Consider the following 21,551-nt stretch of genomic DNA (forward strand, 5'->3'; position numbering starts at 1 on the left):
ATCACCTGAGGTCAGGAGTTTGAGACCAACCTGGCCAACATGGCGAAACCCCACCTCTACTAAAATACAAAAATTAGCCAGGCATGGCAGTGCATGCCTCTAATCCCAGCTACTAGGGAGGCTGAGGCAGGAGAATCGCTTGAACCTGGGAGGTGGAAATTGCGGTGAGCCAAGATCAAGCCACTGCACTCCAGCCTGGGCAACAGAGCAAGACTCTATCTAAAAAAAAAAAAAAAAAAAAAAAAAAAGTTGTTTACTCTGGAAGTTATCATCATTTACCCCATCTATGGATGCCAGCCCATCTGCCCAGTCATTTTCATGCTGGACCAAGAGCTAGGAGACACCTTGGGCAAGGCTCCCCTAATTCTAGTAGAATATCCTTGTAGGACCAGTTCCCTGGGGTTTGCGTGTGACCTACAATCTTAGTTTCAATGTAACACCATCCAAAGTAATTAAAAATACTTTACCCAGAGATTGACATTAAATTCCCTTCTCTGTACCCAGTTAAAAAAAATAAGAGACTTATTAGATCTAAAATAAGCCCTGATTAGAAACAGCCTGTTTGAAAATCAGTAAACTCTTCTTAATCCCTCTAGTGGAAAAAGAGAGAGGCTCCTCTGTGTCTTCCCTAAAAAGTCAGTATTTATACAAAGCCTCAGGTTGCTGGATTCGGAGACACAGAGCTGGCCTGTCCCTCCCCGAAGCCGCCTGCACCCTCTGAGTTCTGCCTGACTTATTTGGCTATAACTAATCTCTGCTCTAGGCTTGCTTACATTTTTGGGTTACTCTTTCGCCTGGAATGCATCTCAATGTTCTCATTAGAGATGTCTTCCCAGCCCCGGCCCTCACTCTCCTTTTGTTGCTGTTACTTTCTGTCCTGCCATAAGTAATCTTGATTGCTCCCAGCATACAGCCAAGTCCTGGTGTGTTCCCCATCACTCTGACACTTTCTGCTCCCACGCAGGCCAGGCTGAGGCCCCGGGATGCTTCCCTCCCTCCCTCCTCTGTCTCTACAGCCAGGCAGCTTGAGTATTTACAGTAGGATTTTTTAAATTATAAAATATATTTTATGCTTTTTATAGAAAACTGTAAAGGAAAATATTTAGAAAACCCTTATAATCCACCACCTAGAGTCAAACAGTTTTTTGGCATAATCCTATTTAAGAATATGTTTTGCTGGGCACAGTAGCTCATGCCTGTAATCCCAGCACTTTGGGAGGTTGAGGCGGGAGAATCACTTGAGCCCAGGAGTTCAAGACCAGCCTGGGCAACATAGTAAGACCCTGTCTCTACAAAAAGACAAGACAAAACAAAACAAAACAAAAAAAGAAATGTATATTTCATTGTACATTTCATTACAAATGTAATATATCCTTTTCATTGTATATTTCATTGTATGTTTCATTACAAAACTTATATATTCAATTGTGAATGCTGGCTTTGTTTAATATTTCATCATATGTTTCATTGCAAAAGTAATGTATCCTTGGACATGACTTGATGTGAATGGCACTTAACTTGTGTGGTCTTTCTCCTCCAAATTCATAACCCAAGTCTAATTATGAGAAAAACAGCAGACAAATCCAAATTGAGGGACATTCTACAAAATACCTGACCAGTACTCCTCAAAACTGTCAAGGTCATCAAAAACAAGGAAAGTCTGAGAAAGTGCCACAGTCACAAAGGGACATGACCACTAAACATAATGTGGTATCCTGGATGACATTCTGGAACAGAGAAAGGACATTAGAAAAACACTTGAGAAACCCCATTTAAGTATGGACATTAGTTAATCATAATGTATCAGTGTTGGTTCATTACTTGTGACAAATATAAAATGTTAACAATTGAGGAAACTGGATACCATATGGGAACTCTATTATCTTTGTAACTCTTCTGTAAATCTAAAACTATTCTTAAATACAAAGCTTATTTTTAAAAAGTACTATGGCTGGGTGTGGTGGCTCATACCTGTAATCCCAGCACTTTGGGAGGCTGAGGTGGGAGGACTGCTTGAGGACAGGAGTTTGAGATTAGTCTGGGCAACATAGCAAGATCCTGTCTCTACAAAAAATAACAACATTAGTCAGGCATGGTGGCTGGTGCCTGTATTCCCCATTACTTGGAAGGCTGAGGTGGGAGGATGGCTTAAGCCCAGGAGGTGGCGGTTGCAGTGAACCATGATCACACCACTGCACTTCTGCCTGGGTGACAGAACAAGACCTTCTCTCTCTAAAAAAAAAAAAAAAAAAAAAAAAAAATTAATAAAGAAAAATTTAAAAGTACTACATTATTATTGGGTGCAAAATTCAAGTAATACAAAAGCATATAAAATAAAAGGCAACAGTGCTCTGCTTCTATCTCCTCATGTCTAAATTGGCACCAGACTTATTTTCTGGGATATGCATAGTTAAGCTCATGTTGCAAAGACAAATTTGAATGCTGGCTTTTTTTATTGTTGTTTAATATTACAGCATAAGCATTTTCCCATGTACTTAAGAACTCTTCTTGAAGACAATTGTATAGGTTGTGTAATAATCATTGCACTATTTTCTTGTCTAAATTAGCTGTGATCCAGCCCTTATGTTTCCATGAGGTTTGCTTTCATTATCCATGTCTTAGAGGGTTTCCCCCTGCAAAGAACTGTTCCTCTGTTTTCTCCAAGGCAACAGGGAAGTCAGCAAAATCTTCATCCATGTTCTCCTGGGCCTCTATAAAACCTTAGTCAAATGTATTTCAGTAGAGTTCAAGTGTAAAGTCTTTCTTTTTTTGACTTTTTCCCTTGTCTTTATTGCTCACAATAAAGGGACTTATCTATTAGGGATACCCAGGTGCTGTCATTGCTGATGGCTAAAAAGCATAATGTTTGAATGTTGATGTACTGGATAGAATAGTGCCCCCAACAACCCCACCTCAAAGCCATATTCATCCAGAACCTCAGAATGCAATCTTATTTCAAATTAGGGCCTTTGCATATGTAACTTGGTAAAATGAAGCCACACTAGATTAGGGCGGGCCCTAAATTCAGTGACTGGTGTCCTTATAAGAAGGCCATGTGAAGACAGAGACATACACGCAAATGGAGATGGAGAAGATGGAGACAGAGATTGGAGTGATGCATTTGTCTACAAGCCAAGGAAAGCCAAGGATGGTGGCCACTGCCAGAAGCCGGAAGAGAGGCATGGAACAGATTCTCCCTTAGAGCCCTGATATGATTTGGCTGTGTCCCCACCCAAATCTCACCTTGAGTTATAATAATCCCCATGTGTCAAGGGCAGGGCCAGGTGGAGATAATTGAATCATGGGGGCAGTTTCCCCCATACTCTTCTCCTGATAGTAAGTAAGTCTCATGAAATCTGATGGTTTTATAAAGGGGGGTTCCCCTGCACACGCTCTCTTTTCTGCCACCATGTAAGATGTGACTTTGCTCCTCATTCATCTTCCTCTATGATCGTGAGGTCTCCCCAGCCATGTAGAACTGTGAGTCCATTAAACCTCTTTCCTTTATAGGTTACTCAATCTTGGGTATGTCTTTATTAGCAGTGTGAGACCAGAAAAATACAGGCCCCTAAGAAGGAACCAACCCTGCTGACACCTTGACTTTCAACTTCTAGATTCCAGAATTGCAAGAGAATAAATTTCTATTGTTTTAAGCCACTTTCTTTGTGATTTTATTTTTGTTTATTTGAAACAGGGTCTCAGCCAGGCGCATTGGCTCATGCCTGTAATCCCAGCACTTTGGGAGGCTGAGGTGGGCAGATCACCTGAGGTCAGGAGTTCGACACCAGCCTGACCAACAAGGAGAAACCCCCGTCTCTACTAAAAATACAAAATTAGCGGGGCGTGGTGGTGCCTGCCTGTAATCCCAGCTACTCTGGAGGCTGAGGCAGGAAAATCACTTGAACCTGGGAGGAGGAGGTTGCAGTGAGCCGAGATTGCGCCATTGCACTCCAGCCTGGACAACAAGAGTGAAACTCTGTCTCAAAAGGAAAAAAAAAAGAAACGAGGTCTTACTCTGTCACCCAGGCTGGAATGCAATGGTGCAATTATAGCTCACTGCACCCTCCTGGACTCAAGGGATCCTCCCATCTCTCAGTCTTCCGAGTAGCTGGAACTACAGTAGGCACTACCATGCCCAACTCTTCATAAAATTTGTTGTAGAGATAGGATCTAGCTATATTGTCCAGGCTGGTCTCAAACTCCTGGCCTCAAGCGATCCTCCCACCTCTGCCTCCCAAACTACTAGGATTATAGTGGTGAGCCACCACACCCAGCCCCTTTGTGATATTTCATTTTGGCAACCCTTGCAAACTGAATACAATGGGCTGTGGCCTCGGAGGGACCTGGGTCTGAGCACAGCTCTGGCACTTCTATGGAATACAGGGCCGTGGTTCTGGCTGCCCGGGTCAGCAGACATCTGAGGGGATTCACAGAGCCCACGTGCAAAGCCGTGAGCAAAGGGCCAAGCGGTGTGCTGGTGTATGGGATCACATCCTTCTCCTTGATCTCTCCACCTGCTGGCCATTCCTTTCTGCTCAGACAGAGAAAGGACCACAAAGATCCACTTCCCCCACTTTTAACTGTATCCATATTCTTTCTAGGAGATTTAAGTTGTTTTTGCCAGAATATGCCTTTAATACAAAAAGCCTCCAGGTTGAAAATATGTTGGCTTTAAAGCTTTGGCTATGACAAAGCAAATTACTTCAGAGCTTCATTTAGTCCTAAATTATTTATAGCGGATTTGCTTTGGGAATACACGTGTGCGCACATACATGCACACAGCCTTGACAGCGATTGCTATATTTTCCAACTAATGGAAATGCTAAAATGAGCGTGTATTACCTTCATAATAAAAACATTTTTAGGCTGGGTGCAGTGGCTCATGCCTGTAATGCCAACACTTTGGGAGGCTAAGACAGAAGAATCACTTGGGACCAGGGGTTCAAGACCAACCTGGGCAAAGTAGCAAGACCCTGTCTCTACAAAAAATTTAAAAATTAGCTGGGTGTGGTGGCAGGGACCTGTAGTCCTTGCTACTCAGGAGGCTGAGGCAGGAGAATTGCTTCAGCCCAGGAGTTCAAGGCCACAGTGAGCTGTGGTTGTGCCACTGCACTCTAGCCTGGGTGACAGAGTGAAACTCTTTTTGTTAAAAAAAAAAAAAAAAAGAAAGAAAGAAAAAATTATACTTTCTTTTATAGGAGGATGCCATATCTGCCACAAAAACTGATTATGGATGGAGAGATTCTCCGTAGATGAGAGGCTCAGGTTGGGGAGGAAAATGTAAGTGGGATGTTGGCAATAACTTTTAATGTGTGAGACGTGGGAACTTCTCAGCTCCAAGAAGTAATTGTCTTTAAGGTGCTATGGGGTACCATGAGGTCCTGAGGCAAATGTGTAGAGAGGGTTGAATTCCCCTCACGAGGGTGGTGTGGGGGTGGGCAAGACAGCAGAGTCTTGAAAGAGTTTAGTGACTCAGTATGACAATGGGGCCAGAATGGCAAAGGTAAATACTTCTCAGTCTTTTCTTGGGCTGCTGTGAATGAGAACCAGGAGGGAAGGTGAAGTCTGTGGGCAGAGGGGAAAGCCTCTGGGGTTTGCCACAAGAAGGCGGACCACACCTGCCCACAGCCTCCTTCGGTGTCCTCTGGAGGTCCCAACATCCCTTCCTGTACTAGTTATCTCTGGTGGCTTAACCTCAAAACTTACTGGCTTAACATAACAAGACACATTTGTTATCTCAGAGTTTCTGCAGGTACGGAATTCGGGATTGAATTAGCAGGATAATTCCGACTTGAGGTCTCTGAGGAGGTTTTAGTCAAGATGTCAGCGAGGGTTGCAATCACGTGAAAAATTGACTGGGACTGAAGGAGCCATTTCCAAGGTAGGTCACTCACATGGCTGGCAGATGTGCTGGCTGTTGGCAGGAGGCCTCAGTTCCTTGCAAGGTGGATGCCTCCATAGGGTTGGCTTTCCCCAGAACAAGTATCCAAGAGAGAGCAAGGTGGACATGCATTGTCTTTTATAACCTAGTTTCAGAGTCACACACACACACACAGAGTATCATTTCCATAATATCTTATTGGTTACACAGGTTGGCCCTATTCAGCGGGAGAGGGGGCTACACACACACACACACACACACACACACACACACACACACACACCACAGACAAAACCAAAAGGTAAGAGGGTCTCCTTGGAGGGTGCCATCTTGGAGGCCGGCTGCCACTCTCCACAGGGTGCCATCTTGGAGGCTGGCTGCCGCATTCTCCATAGAACTAAGCCATGGGTGTACCTTCATCATTGGATCCATGGCTGCGACTCAGTGCAGGGAAACCAACTCTGGGGCTGGGAACTTCCCAAACCTGAGCAACAATGTATTCCTTCTGAATCCTCAAAGTGAAGCATTCAAAATATGTCCAGCCAAGCTCCCAAGGTTTATCCCAAAGAGGTTAGAAATCCAAGACACACCACCATAATCTATCTGAATTCAACATTTCCCTCAATTCCTTTTTTTTTTTTTTTAAGATGGAGTCTCGCTGTAACCCAGGCTAGAGTGCAGTGGCGCGATCTTGGCTCACTGCAACCTCCATCTCCCAGGTTCAAGCAATTCTCCTGGCTCAGCCTCCCGAGTAGCTGGGACTACAGGTACCTGCCACCACACCCAGCAATTTTTTTTTTTTTTTTTTTTTTTAAGACGGAGTTTTGCTCTTGTTACCCAGACTGGAGTGCAGTGGTGCGATCTCGGCTCACTGCAACCTCTGCCTCCTGGGTTCAAACGATTCTCCTGCCTCAGCCTCCTGGTTTCACCATGTTGGCCAGGCTAGTCTTGAACTCCTGACCTCAGGTGATCTGCCCGCCTTGGCCTCCCAAAGTGATGGGATTACAGGCATGAGCCACTGTTCCCGGCCACCCCCAACTCTTTTTAATCATTTTTCCCTTTTGATATACATTTTACGTACCATGAAATGCACAAATCTTAGGTGTACATCTGCCCAGTTTTGAATAATATCTTATACCTGTGTAACTTAAATCCCTTTAGAAATACAGAAAATTTCCTCATGCTCCTTTCCAGCCAACACCCCAGCCCTTGCTACACACACTCACACACTGAGGCAACCACTGTTCTGATATCTTTCACTGTAGTTTTACATGCTCTAGAATTTCAAATTAATTGATATTTTGTCTGATTTCATTTTTAATCAGCATGTTGATTCATCCATGTTGTCATGCACCAGTAATTTGTTTCCCCTAACTTATCATTTTTTAAAAAATTTTGAGCCTAGAGAAGAACTCAAAGATAGTACCGTGAAGCCCCTTGAACCCTTGGTCTAGATCTTTACATTGTTAACATTCTGCCACATTGGCTTCCATTCTTTCTGTCTCTCTTCTTTTCGTTTTACTCACCTACTTGAAAGTTGCACATGCCAAGACACTTCATCCCTAAACACTTCAGTATGTGCTCCTGACAACAAAGACGTTCTTCCACATGACCTCAATACCATTATTATGCCCAAGATGTTGGATACTGGTACAATACTATTACCCAATATAGAGTCCCTGTTCATTTTCTCTCCTAATGTTCTTTTTTAATTTTATTTTTTTATTTTTTGAGATGGAGTCTCACGCTGTCGCCCAGGCTGGAGTGCAGTGGTGCAATCAGCTCACTGCAGCCTCTGCCTCCCAGGTTCAAGCAATTCACGTACCTCAGCCTCCCAAGTAGCACCCACCACTATGCCTGGCTAATTTTTGTATTTTTAGTAGAGACGGGGTTTCACCATGTTGGCCAGGCTGGTCTTGAACTCCTGACCTCAAGTGATCTGCCTGCCTCGGCCTCCCAAAGTGCTGGGATTACTCTCCTAATGTTCTTTAGCGAAGGGCATGCCCATGGTAGCATGCCTACCATGTGGTGGCATCTGGGAATACAGGGTCAGCCGCTCCGACCTTGACCCTTCCTTTTTTGTCTTTCCCTCATTTTCCCCCCTGCTCCCCACCTCCTTCCTCTCCCTGGGCATCTAGTGTGCACAGTGCCCTGGCTTGGGTAGCCACGCAGCTCTCCTGAACCTGCTAACACTTCCTGGGCAGTTGATTTCAGCTCTATTTCTATGAACTTTCCTTCCTTTTTTTATCAGTGGCCAACCCCTCTGTGGTGCACCCTGCATCCGCCCCAGGGATCATTTGAGTGCACTTTGGTAATGAACAGGAAAGATCTTTTCCGTTCCTAGGGTACCAAAGACACTGGGAAATAGTCCTCCCTCCTCATTTGTTTTTGTGACTAGGTCTAACTGCCTAAATAAACCTCTCTCCTCAGTCTTCTCCCTCAACAACAAGGTACTGGGAAGTTTTCCTGGGCTTAGAGTAAACACCAGCTTCTGCCACACAGACATAGACACACGCGTGCACGCGCAGACACACACACACTCACACACTACACCAGCAGCCTTACACTCAGATCAATTCTCTCCCACCATCAGCCCAAGCCTCTGAGTCTCCATTAGGGTGAGACAGGAGCTATTGAAGCCCACCCAGGTAAATGCCATGTTCAGAGGCACAGCCACAGCCCTCTGAGCTCTGTAGCCTCACTGCACCTTGCCCTTGGTAAGCCAAGGACCACCTGGCCAGCCTCAAGCTCCTACTATCCCATCCAACCTCACTGATCACTTGGCTGCAGGACAGAAACACATGCTTGGCTCCAGAGAGCAAGGACCTCCTATTTGCCACTCTAAATATTTATACTCGGTTCTGCCACACTCCCCTGCATTGGGATGTTGAGGACATGCAGTAATGACCTTCTCGCTGTGTTTGGGAGGGAGAGGAAGGAAAGGCTCAAGCATGCAGTTCACAGAGCCAGTGATGGGCTGAAGGCCTGGCCCATCTAGGGGTTCTAGAGCCCAGGGAGCAGCATCGGACCCCAGCAGCTCTAGACCACCTGCCTGCCCAGAAGACAGACAGGGACTGTGCAAAGGAGCTGGACTTTTTTTTTTTTTTTTTTAGGTGAAGTCTCGCACTGTTGCCCAGGCTGGAGTGCATTGGCACAATCTCAGCTCCCTGCAACCTCTGCCTCCTGGGTTCAAGCAATTCTCCTGCCTCAGCCTCCCGAGTATCTGGGACTACTAAATCAGCCACCGTGCCTGGCTAATTTTTGCCTTTTTTTTTTTTTTTTTAGTAGAGACAGGGTCTCACCATGTGGGCCAGGCTGGTCTCAAACTCCTGGCCTCAGGTGATCTGCCTGCCTTGGCCTCCCAAAGTCCTGGGATTACAGGTGTGAGCAACCACGCCTGTCCAGAAGTTAGACATTGAATCTGAAGACTTCGTTCCAGCCTCTGTTGCTGCCTGTGTCTGAACGCCTGGCCTTGTCAAGCAGCTGGAACCAAGGACCCAGAAAGTGCCAGGTCCCTCTTCAGTGCACAGACATGCATGGCTATGAAAACATCTCAACACATGGGCCGAACCCTTCGGCCCTTTCTAGCAGCAGCTGCCTGCTATGTGTAACTTCATTCACTGTAGGAATCCCATGCCCCAAAAAATCTCTGTACAAGCCATGACCAAAGGGTACCCCTCTTACTTCTAGCAGGGCTGCGTGTATTTATTTTAGACATAGGTTCAAGTGGGCTTCTGGATGGCATGACAGCCGCAGTGGAAATGCTGGTGCCCTGTTTCATCAACTCAGGGGAGGAGGGGTGGCCAGTTACCAGGGAAGTTACGTAGGTTGGCCCTACTCAGTGGGGAGGGAGCTACACACAAACAGACAAAACCAGGAGGTGAGAGTGTCTCCTTGAAGGGTGCCATCTCGGAGGCAGGCTGCCACTCTCCACAGGGCGCCGTCTTGGAGGTTGGCTGCCACATTCCCCCATAGGACTAAGCCATGGGTGTACCTTTATCATTGGATCTATGGCTGGGAGGTTTTGTTTTTGAGACAGGGTCTCGCTCTGTCCGCCAGGCTGGAGGGCAATGCTGCGATCATAGCTCACTCCAGCCTCAAACTCCTGGGCTCAGGTTATCCTCTCACCTCAGCCTCCCAAGTAGCTGGGATTATAGGTGTGAGCCACCATGCCTGGCTAATTTCTTCATTTTTTGTAGAGACAGGGTCTCGCTATGTTGCCCAGGCTATCATCAGGTATTTTTTAAATGAACTCAAGGGACAGGACTTTTGTCATTTAAAGAGGCCAGGAGAAGTGTTATCAGAAAAGGGTGCCAGGGTTGGTGGGAGTGAGCCCACCTGGCATTGTTTGCCATCAGTGTCACCCTTCAATGTTTAATCAAGCCCCCCTTCCCCAGGTAAGGGCCCTTTCCTAGCCTCTGTCCCTCATTCAGATCTATCTTCCCCTCACTTCTATGTTTCTTTTTTTTTTTTTTTTTTTTTTTTTTGAGACAGAGTTTCATTCTTGCTGCCTAGGCTGGAGTGCAGTGGCACAATCTTGGCTCACTGCAACCTCTGCCTCCTGGTGTTACCGGGGTTCCTTGCTCCCAGAGCTCCCAAGATGGTGGTGGGCCACTTCCAAAATGGCGTGGGCCACTTCCAAGATGGTGGCAAGCCTCCTGTTCTCTGACTTGGGGTTCTTGGCCTCATGGATTCCAAGGAATGGAATCTTGGGCCATGCAGTGAGTGTTATAGCTCTATCAGAAGCCATGGGTCACGGAAGAGAACCGTGGAACCCAGTGACTAGCGCTCAGCTAGATTAGGATGAACCCAGCCACTTAGCCGTGCAGGAACAATGGCAAGCCTTTAGCCCGATCAGGAGCGGCAATGGGCGTGTAGCTGGATCAGGAGCAAAGTGGACACCCTGCTGGATCCGGAGGGATGGAAGTCAGCAGGGTTGGTGGATGGCAAGCAAAAGCTCAGCTCGAGCCGTAACAAACACGGACCAGAAGAGAATGCAGGTGCAAGATTTAATAGAGTGAAAACAGAGCTCCCATACAAAGGGAGGGGACCCAAATCCCCATCATTGTCCCTCCTGCTATGCTCTCAGGCAATAGATGATTGGCTATTTCTTTATCTCCTGTTTTTGCCTAATTAGCATTTTAGTGAGCTCTCCTTACTACTTGATTGGTCGGGTGTGAGCTAAGTTGCCAGCCCCGTGTTTAAAGGTGGATTCGGTCACCTTTCCAGCTAGGCTTAGGGATTCTTAGTCGGCCTAGGAAATCCAGCTAGTCCTGTCTCTCACTGGGTTCAAGCGATTCTCCTGCCTCAGCCTCCCGAGTAGCTGGGATTACAGGTGCCCACCACCACGCCTGGCTAATTTTTGTATTTTTAGTAGAGGCAAGGTTTCACCATATTGGTCAGGCTGGTCTTGAACTCTTGATCTCAGGTGATCCACCCGCCTCGGCCTTCCAAAGTGCTAGGATTACAGGCGTGAGCCACCGCGCCTGGCCTCTTCCCCTCACTTCTACGACTCCCCAGCCCCACCACCAGGGCACTACTTGGGCCACTTGTCCTAATGTTTGGTCCTAGGTTGTATTCGGGATTTCAGATGGCTTACAAAAATACCAAATGGATTGGGCAAAATAAGAGGAGAAAAAATTTTAAGGCCAGGTTATGCCTTTAGCACTGAGCAAAGCACAGTCTTTTCTTTTTTCTTTTTTTTTTTTTTGAGTCAGAGTCTCGCTCTGTCACCCAGGCTAGAATGCAGTGGCATAATCTTGGCTCACTGCAACCTCTGTTTTCCGGGTTCAAGCAATTCTCCTGCCTCAGCATCCGGAGTAGCTGGGATTATAGACATGCACCAACACACCCTGCTAATTTTTTGTATTTTGGTAGAGACGGGGTTTTGCCATGTTGCCCAGGCTGGGAAAAGCACAGTCTTCTACAGTTGCTGGAAGAGGACTAGGATTCTCTCCAAGTTTTCAGGAGGCCAAAGCAAAAGGGCAAATGATCATTGCAGCAGCTGCACAGGCCTTAGGGGTGATTACACTGGTGTTTAGGAATAGCATATCTTGTTGTCTCTCAAAAGTGAGAACAGAGCGAAATCTCCCCCAGTGGGCCCAGCCATGGAGCGCTGTTGCACTATCTCACCCGAGAAGAGTACTCAGCTTTCTTTTTCTTTCTTTCTTTTCTTTTTAAAATAGAGATGGGGTCTCATTATGTTGCCCAGGCTGGTCTCAAACTCCTGGGCTCAAGCGATCCTCTCACCTCAGCCTCCCAAAGTGCTGGGATTACAGGCATAAGCCACGGTGCCCAGCCCAGCTGCTCTGTTTTCATGATAAGTGTTGCGGGGTTGAGGCCAGGGGCGGGGAGGGGAGTGTTGTCGATGGTATTTGGGTGATAGTTCCTTTTTTTGTGTTGTTTTTAATCCAATTCACAAGTTGACTCAAGTAACATTGTCATGGTGATTAACCCCTTTGGCAGAAATGAGAAAATCAAAAGCTGATGCAAATAGATAACGAAGAATCAATCCCAGGAAGAGGAAAGGGTGGGAGAGGCATTTTACAGCTTATCAAGATCAAAGGACAGAGGCCATCTCTAAACAAAACCAAACCCTGAAACTCACCATCACAGAACTATGTCAAAAGGTTTCTGCATCCCCACTACGGCACCCATCACCATGACTAGCCCAGAGTATGTCCAAATGATTGCTATCCATCATATTTTCCTCAGCACCTCCTATTTGTAACTTAACAATATTTAACAACTGCTTCCTTGATCTCTTCTCTGGCTGACGGATTGAGGCGGCAGTATTTCAATTTGCCAGCAGGTGTCACCCCAGCTAACACGATTCAGAGAAGCCTAAAAATGTGAGGTTCTTTTTCCCTACACCTTTGATGGCACCAAAATGTGTGTGGGCAAGTGCAAAGTCCAAATTCCTAACTAGGACAACCCAGGCCCTTCATATTTGGCCCAACTCTTAGTTCTTGCCTTAGTTCTTGCCAATTCAGGCACACATTCAATCAGCAGAGGTTTATTGAACATTCGTTATTTGCAAGGGGCTATCCGGGGGCTGGAAATGAAAAGATGACAGAGATTTCACCTCTGTTCCGGAGAATTGCATGGCTTACTCTGCCCAGGAGAGGGCTAAACTGCTATGTTAAAACATTGGCAGCCGGGAGCGGTGGTTCATGCCTGTAATCTCAGCACTTTGGGAGGCCGAGGCAGGCAGATCACGAGGTCAGGAGTTCGAGACCAGCCTGGCCAAGAGACCAGCCTGGCCAATATGGTGAAACCCCATCTCTACTAAAAATACAAAAATTAGCTGGGAGTGGTGGCGGACACTTGTAATCCCAGCTACTTGGGAGGCTGAGGCAGGAGAATTGCTTGAACCCAGGAGGCAGAGGTTGCAGTGAGCCGAAGGTCACACCATTGCACTCCAGCCTGGGTGACAGATCGAGACTCCAACTCAAAAAAAAAAAAAAAAAATTGACTAAGCTGCTACAACAAATATGTGTGCGTACATATACACATATATGCTATTAGACATTACGTAGCATATACGCATAGATATACACATTATACATGTGTATATATGTATGTATATTTGTCATAGCAGCTTAGCCAATGCTATGGATATGGATAATTATATACTTATATTTCATATATATAATTATATATGATATATTTATATTAATTGCATATAATTATATATGAATGATATATATAATTATTCATATTTATAGCATTGACTAAGCTGCTATGGCTAAGCTGCTAAGCTGCTAATGTTTTTTTTTTTTTTTTTTTTTGAGACAGAATCTCACTCTGTCACCCACACTGGAGTGCAGTGGTGCGATCACAGCTTACTGAAGCCTTGACCTCCTGGGCTCAAGTGATCCTTCCCCCTCAGCCTCCTGAACAGCTGGAATTACAGGTGTGGGCCACCACACCCAGCTAATTTTTGTATTTTTCATAGAGACGGCATCTCACCATGTTGTCCAGGCTGGTCTTAAACTCCTGGGCTCAAGCCATCCACCCACCTCGACCTCCCAAAGTGCTGGGATTACAGTTGTGAGCCACCGAGCCCAGACTACTAATCTTAATTAGCAGCTATATATCAAATATACATGAAACACATATATTTCATAGCCAATGCTATAGATATGGATAATTATATATATAAGATATATGTTTATATTATGTATAATTATATATAAGATATAACTTTATATCTATATTATGTATAAATAATTTATGTATACATAATATAGATATAAAATTATGTTTATGTTATGTATAAATTTATTTATAATTTATAAATGTGTACATAATATAGATATAAATTTATTTATATATAATATAGATATAAAATTATTTAACATTTATATATATAAAATTATCCATATCCATAGCATTGGCTAAGCAGCTAAGCTGCTAATCTTAATTATAAGATATAATTATATATATGAGAGATACATAAGACACTGGATAAGCTACTCAGAGGTTTAAAGAATATGAAATTAATTTATTTCTCAAGCAAAAGGCCAGGAGTGGGTGGTCCAGACTGGTCAGGCTACTCAGCTCCATCGGGTCAGTCGGGGCCATGGCTTCCTCCCATCCGCTTGCCTCACAGTTCCTAGGATGTTGTCTTTGGCTGCATGGTCAAAGCTGAGTCATAACCTCATCCATGCTTCACCCTGGAGAAGGGAAAGAGAAAAAGTGGAGGGCATGCAATTTGGCTTTTAAGCAAGAAACACAGAAGTCACACCTAGCACTTCTATTCACATTCTAGGACATGGACCTAGTCCTATGGCCACATCTAGCTGCAAGGAAGGCTGGGAAATGTAGCCTTTTGCTAGGCAGTGATGAGCCTAGTTAGAAATGTGGGGCAGCCTGGGCAACATAGCAAGACTCCGTCTCTGCAAAAATAAAGAAATGGACAAATTAGCTGGACATAGTGGTGGTATACATCTGTAGTCCCAGCTACTCAGGAGGCTGAGGCAAGAGGATTGTTTGAGCCCAAGAGTTTAAAGCTGCAGTGAGCTATGATGGCACTACTACACCCAAGCCTGGGTGACAGAGCAAGACCCTCTCAAATAAAATAAAACATAAAATAAAAGTGGGGCAACTAGCAGTCTAGTCAGAAAGCATCTCTCTCTCTCTTTCACACCTCACTTTATTTTTAATTGACTTGTGAAACAACTTTGTATCTTCTAGTGTTGCCATCAGTTGCAATTGCATAGTTTAGAAATGCCAGTTCATAGACATTTCTGGTGAGTAGAACATCCTGTAGCAGTTTACTGTGCACATTTCATGTTAATGAGACATCTATTACTTCCCCCTCAGGGATAACAAGTGTTATCACAATGGCAATTAAGCGGATAAAATTCCAGTAAAATGAAACTTAGTATCAAGTTGTTGTCTACTCAAGAGAATGCAACATTTAAGTCAGCTGTTGAAGCATGCATAGAAGCTAACCAAGCAGAAAAGAGGGAAGAAAATTCCAGAGTGTGAACAGCATGTGCAGAGACCTGTAGTCTTGTGGGAGACAAGGTATGTTCATTGTGTGGAGTGGGTGTGTGTGTAGGGAAGGCAGGTGAGAGAGAAAACGGGGTGGAGTCAGGTTGTACCAGGCCTTATACATCAAACTAAGGAAGTTGGATTTTACCCTGCAGAGTAGATGCTTTGGGGGTTGCATTAGTCCGTTCTCACACTGCTATAAACATACCACCTGAGACTTGGTAATTTATAAACAAAAGAGCTTTAATTGACTCACAGTTCCATCTGGCTGGGAAAACCTCAGGAAACTTACAGTCATGGTGGAAGGAGAAGGAGAAGCAAGTACCTTCTTCACAAGGCGGCAGCAGAGAGAGTGCAGGGGAAACTGCCACTTATAAACCATCAAATCTTGTGAGAACTCACTATCACGAGAATAGCACGGGGGAAACTGCTCCCATGCTCCAATCACCTACCACCAGGTCCCTCTATCGACACGCGGGGATTACAATTCGAGATGAAATTTAGGGGGGGACACAGAGCCAAACCATATCAGGGGGTCCTTCCCAGTCCAAGAGCCATGACCATGTCCAAAAATTCTGTCACTCCATGGGTTGGGGTCCAGGCAGCCAGTTGATAGATGTTTTTGTTGTTGTTGTTGCTGCTGTTGTTTGAGATGGAGTCTCACTCTTGCCCAGGCTAGAGTCCAGTGACACCATCTCAGCTCACTGCATCCTCTGTCTTCTGGGTTCAAGCGATTATCCTGCCTCAGCCTCCCGGGTAGCTGGGATCACAGGCGCCCACCATCACGCCTGGTTGATTTTTCTAATTTAGTAGAGACGGGGTTTCACCATGTTGGCCAGGTTGGTCTCGAATTCCTGACCTCAGGTGATCCACCCACCTTAGCCTCCCAAAGTTCTGGGATTACAGGCATAAGCCACCGTGCTCAGCCCCCAGTTGATAGTATTTGACCCTCACTGTCTTGCTCATAGTTAACTGACAGTTCCAGGGATAAATACCTGACCCAGGACAGGCAAATCTGATCCTTCCTCTCAGGAATCTGAAAATGGGATTGAAACCGCTGCTTATTGCCGACCTGTGTCTAGAACAATAACAAATACACTGGAAACTGCGGGGCAGCCTTAAAAGCTATATAAGTGCAGAATCGGACAAAGCTGGTCTGCAGGTGGACAGACAACCAAAGCAGGTGTGCAGAGCAAAGCAGGGATGAGAGTCAAGAAAGGCATATGTGGGTTTCCACCCAGTCTCCAATTCTTAGTTCCTTTTCCTCCCTGAGGCTGGGCAGCATTTTCCACTACTTGGGTTGCATAGTACCCCTTTATTGCCCTCTTTTCTTTTTTCCTTCAAGTAGCTTGAGTAATAAATTATTTACAGCATGGGCTAAACTGCTGCTGTTGCCCAAAAGACCCCCAAATATAGCTCCAACAGGATAGTTTACCTATTATATCTATACGCAGGCAGTCCAGGGAGGTTGGGGGCTCTGAGGCACTAGGACATCCAGGGAACCAGGCTTTTTCTGTCTCTGTTTCCCAGCAGTCCATGCGTTAAGGTATTGCTTTTCTCTGCAAGATCAAAGCTAGCTCCCAGCACCACACCTACACACCAGGGAGGAATACGCTCAGGATTTAGAAGGGCAAGACTCAGAAATGGTATACACCACTTCTGCACTTCTGCTCACAACTCATTGGCCAGAACTGAATAATAAGCCCACCTAGCTGCAAGACAGTCTGGGAATACAGCTCTCAGTTGGGCAGCTGAAATCCTATTCTATGGAAGAAGGAGAGAACAGATAACGAACAATTCACTGTCTGCCTATTGGTTTCTGTAAATTGCATTGCACCCAAAGAACCCAAACTTGAGCTCTGTGTAGCTTTTCTTGACCGCTTCAAGCTGAGCTGATGTCTCCCTTTTCTGTACATGGTTCTTAGCCCGTATCACTGCACTGTATTCATCTGTTTGTTGATTCGTTGATTGGGTTTTTTGTTGTTGTCTTTTTTTTGTTTTTTGTGTTTTTTTGAGATGGGGTCTTGCTCTGTCTTCCAGGCTAGAATGCAGTGGCACAATCACAGCTCACTGCAGTCTCATCCTCTGAGGTTCAAACAATCCTCCCACCTCAACCTCCCAAGTAGCTGGGACTACAGGCATGTGCCACCATGCCCAGCTAATTAAAAAAAATTTTTTTTAGTAGAGACGAGGCCTCCCTATGTTGTCCAGCCTGGTGTCTAATTCCTGAGGTCAAGCGATCCTCCTGCCTAGGCCTCCCAAAGTGTTGGCATTATAGGCATGAGCCACCGTGCCTTGCCTCATTCATCTGTTAATTTATCTATATGGAAGAGACAGTTAGTGATCTCTAGTTTCTGCTCCTTCCCTCTTCCTTGGTAGCTAAGTCCCCCTCCCCCAAGTATTATGTTTGGCACATTGCTAAATGGAATAAAGCTGACATTCGCCAGGCTCCCTTACTGCGAGGTATGGTAATATGATTCAGTTCTGGGCTGGGCGCAGTGGCTCACACCTGTAATCCCAGCACTTTGGGAGGCCAAGGCTGGAGGATCACTTGAGCCCAGGAGTCTGAGATCAGCCAGGGCAACACAGTGAGACCCTGCCTCTGCAAAAATGACAAAATAGCTGGGTGTGGTGGCACAGCCTGTAGTCCCAGCTGCTCAGGAGGCTGGAGTGGGAGGATCATTGAGCCTGGGAAGTCAAAGCTTTGGTAAGCCGTGATTGTGCCACTGCACTCCAGCCTGGGTGACAGAATGAGACTCCATCTCAGAAAAAATAATAAAGTTCTGGCCAGTGAGATGACAGCTTCCAGGAAACCCTATAAAAGATAGCTGGCATGCACCCTTTGTCAATTCTTTCTCTCTTCCACATTTCTCTTGGTTGGAATAGCAGTGTAATGGCTGGAGCTATGGCAGCTGCCTAAGACCATGAGGTATCTTGGGAGTGGAAGCCATACATGTTAGAGCAACAAGACAGAAGTCTTGGTTCACAACACTGTGGTGTGCCATAATATCTCTGGTATACTACATACATTATTTCTGAGAGAGAAAGAAACTATTTTATTTTGGGGGGATCTCCTTTACTCCCAGCCAAACCTAATCCTTATCCTACAAGCTGTGTCCTTGAAATTTTCCAATGGACTACAAGCCCTGGAGAGCAAGGACTGATTCTTGTTCATCCGTGCATGTCTGGTGCCCTTTCTTCAGATTATATCCATGGATACGAGGCAGATTTCACTTTGACCCTAATCAGGTTGGTTCCTTTCCACAAATAGTCCACTAGACCTCTTCAGGGTAACACTATTAGGCTATTAGGCTTTGCCAGTCCACTCACATTCTTTCTTTCTTTCTTTTTTTTTTTTTTTTTGAGATGGAGTTTCGCTCTTGTTGCCCAGGCTGGAGTGCAATGGCACGATCTTGGCTTACCACAACCTCTGCCTCCCAGGTTCAAGTGATTCTCCTGCCTCAGCCTCCCGGGTAGCTGGGATTACAGGCATGCGCCACCATGCCCAGCTAATTTTGTATTTTTAGTAGAGACAAGGTTTCTCCATGGTGGTCAGGCTGGTCTCGGCCTCCCAAAGTGCTGGGATTACAGGTGTGAGCCACCTTGCCCAGCCCGACTCACTTTCTTACTCATGCAAGCATGATTTCAGGCCCACTCTATTCTGCTCAGATCCTCTCACTCTCAGGCAGACCTACCTGCTAAGATTCAGAGAAATCAAAGTGTTTAAGCCAATGGTTGCCTCTTCTTCCCGACACCAACTGAAAGGCTCACTTTTTCCTCTCCTTGCCTCTTGTTATAGCAGGGGTTGCTGTTCCTCCCATCAAAGGTGAGGCTCTCATTCCTGCCTTGCATCTTGGCCAAGAGTCTTTGGTAGGAACATAGAACTGTCTATCATCCCTTCACTCTCCTGTCTCTATCTCCAGCTCTTTCAGATCTTTTCTACTGATTCCATAGTATGCACAAGTCATGTTCAATAAGAACAAAACAACACACACACACACATACACACACACACACACACACACACAGCCTTAACACGTCATCTCCACTCATATCCCCTTTGCAACTAAACCTCTCCAAAGAGTGGTCCATACCCTCTGTCCCATGGCCTCATTTCCTGTTCATTCTTCATCCCAATCAGCGTCATCACCCAAGACGCGCCTGTTGCTAATGTCAGCAGACGTGTTTCCATCCTCTTCTTTCCCTCTCAGCGGTGGTGAATCATGTTAGTTGCCATGCCTTGGCTTCTGATGGACCTGGCCTCTTCCTCATACCTTTGCAGAGCCTTTTTCTTCTGCTCAGTTATTCAAATAATGGTTGGCCAGAAGACACTAGATGCAGTCTTTCTCACTCTATCCTCTTCCCTACCTGACCTCCTCCTGTGGCTAATTTTTGTATTTTTAGTAGAGACAGGGTACCTTTTTTTTTTTTTTTTAATCCAGAGGAAGGGAATTGTAACACCTGTTTCACGGGGTTGTTGTGAGGATTAAATGATATCTACACAATGTGCCCAACAGAGTTCCCTGTGCATAAAATTGCACATCACATACTCAGATACTCTTAGTCCCTTCTTCTTCCTGTAACCAAGAGGAACCAACCACTGGTGAACCACAAGACAGAGAATTCCTGACCCGGTCCTCAGCCACAGTCTGCCTGTACTTCTTGCTCTCTGGGTTTTCGTGGTGTTTACCTGCTGCATGGTGGTCAAAGATGACGTCCTTTTGATAACCCATGCTCTTTGTCTTACTCCTTTCTCAGTAAAAACAGAAAAGGTTACATGAATAAGAAATAGGACATCGAGGCCAGGCACAGTGGCTCACGCTTGTAATCCCAGCACATTGGGAGGCCAAGGAGAGTGGACCATTTGAGGTCAGGAGTTCGAGACCAGCATGGCAAACATGGTAAAACCCTATCTCTACTAAAAATACAAAAATTAGCCAGGCATAGTGGCAGGTGCCTGTAATCCCAGCGACTCGGGAGTCTAAAGCAGGAGAATCACTTGAGCCTGGGAGGTGGAGGTTGCACTGAGCCGAGATTGCACCACTGCACTCTCCAATATGGATGACAGAGTGAGTCCCTGTCTCAATAAAAAATAAAAAATAAAAAAAAGGCACATCGAGGGGTGGGGCTAGGCGAATTCTAAGACTGTCATCAATTACTTTCAAACAAGGCAACTTGGCTGAGTGCAGTGGCTCACGCCTGTAATCCCAGCACTTTGGGAGGCTGAGGCAGGCAGATAACATGAGGTCAGGAGTTCGAGACCAGCCTGGACAACATGGTAAAACCCCATCTCTACTAAAAATACAAAAATTAGCTGAGCAAGGTGGTAGATGCCTGTAATCCTAGCTACTCAGGAAGCTGAGGTGAGAGAACGGCTTGAGCCCGGGAGGCAGAAATTGCAGTGAGGTAAGATCATGCCACTGCACTCCAGCCTGGGCGATAGAGTGAGACTCTGTCTCAAAAAAAAAAAAAAGAAAGAAAAGAAAAAATCATTCCATTTTTACATGATACCTCACTAAGCACAGTGCCTGAGACTACAGACTGGGACAGACAATGAAAATAAGCAAAGGGTGGAAAACACATTTTCTGATGCCTCCAACCTACCCTCCTAAGGAAGTCTTACTAGACACAGTGGTTCTCAATCTTATCAGCCCCAACTCCCCTAAATATATAAATATACTTTTATAGTATACAAATATGATAAATACACTATGTTTATTATCATCCTTGATATATAAATTTAATTTTTAATTTTTAATTTTTTTGAGACAAATTTTCACTCTTGTTGCCCAGGCAGGAGTATAGTGGCACCATCTCGGCTCACTGCAACCTCCACCTCCTAGGTTCAATCGATTCTCCTGCCTCAACCTCCTCAGTAGCTGGGATTACAGGTGTCCACCACCATGCCCAGCTAATTTCTGTATTTTTAACCTCCTGAGTAGCTGGGATTACAGGTGTCCACCATCATGCCCAGCTAATTTTTGTATTTTTAGTAGAGAAGGGATTTCACCGTGTTGGCCAGGCTGGTCTCGAACTCCTGACCTCAGGTGATCCACCTGCCTTGGCCTCTCAAAGTGCTGGAATTAATAGGCATGAGCCACTGTGCCCAGCCAAAATAAAAATTTTAAGTCAGTATATTTACTTTTGATAGGTATTGACTGGGCAGGAC

The sequence above is a fragment of the Gorilla gorilla genome, chromosome 7 (assembly GCF_029281585.2).
Source record: "Gorilla gorilla gorilla isolate KB3781 chromosome 7, NHGRI_mGorGor1-v2.1_pri, whole genome shotgun sequence".
NCBI classification, from domain to species: domain Eukaryota; kingdom Metazoa; phylum Chordata; class Mammalia; order Primates; family Hominidae; genus Gorilla; species Gorilla gorilla.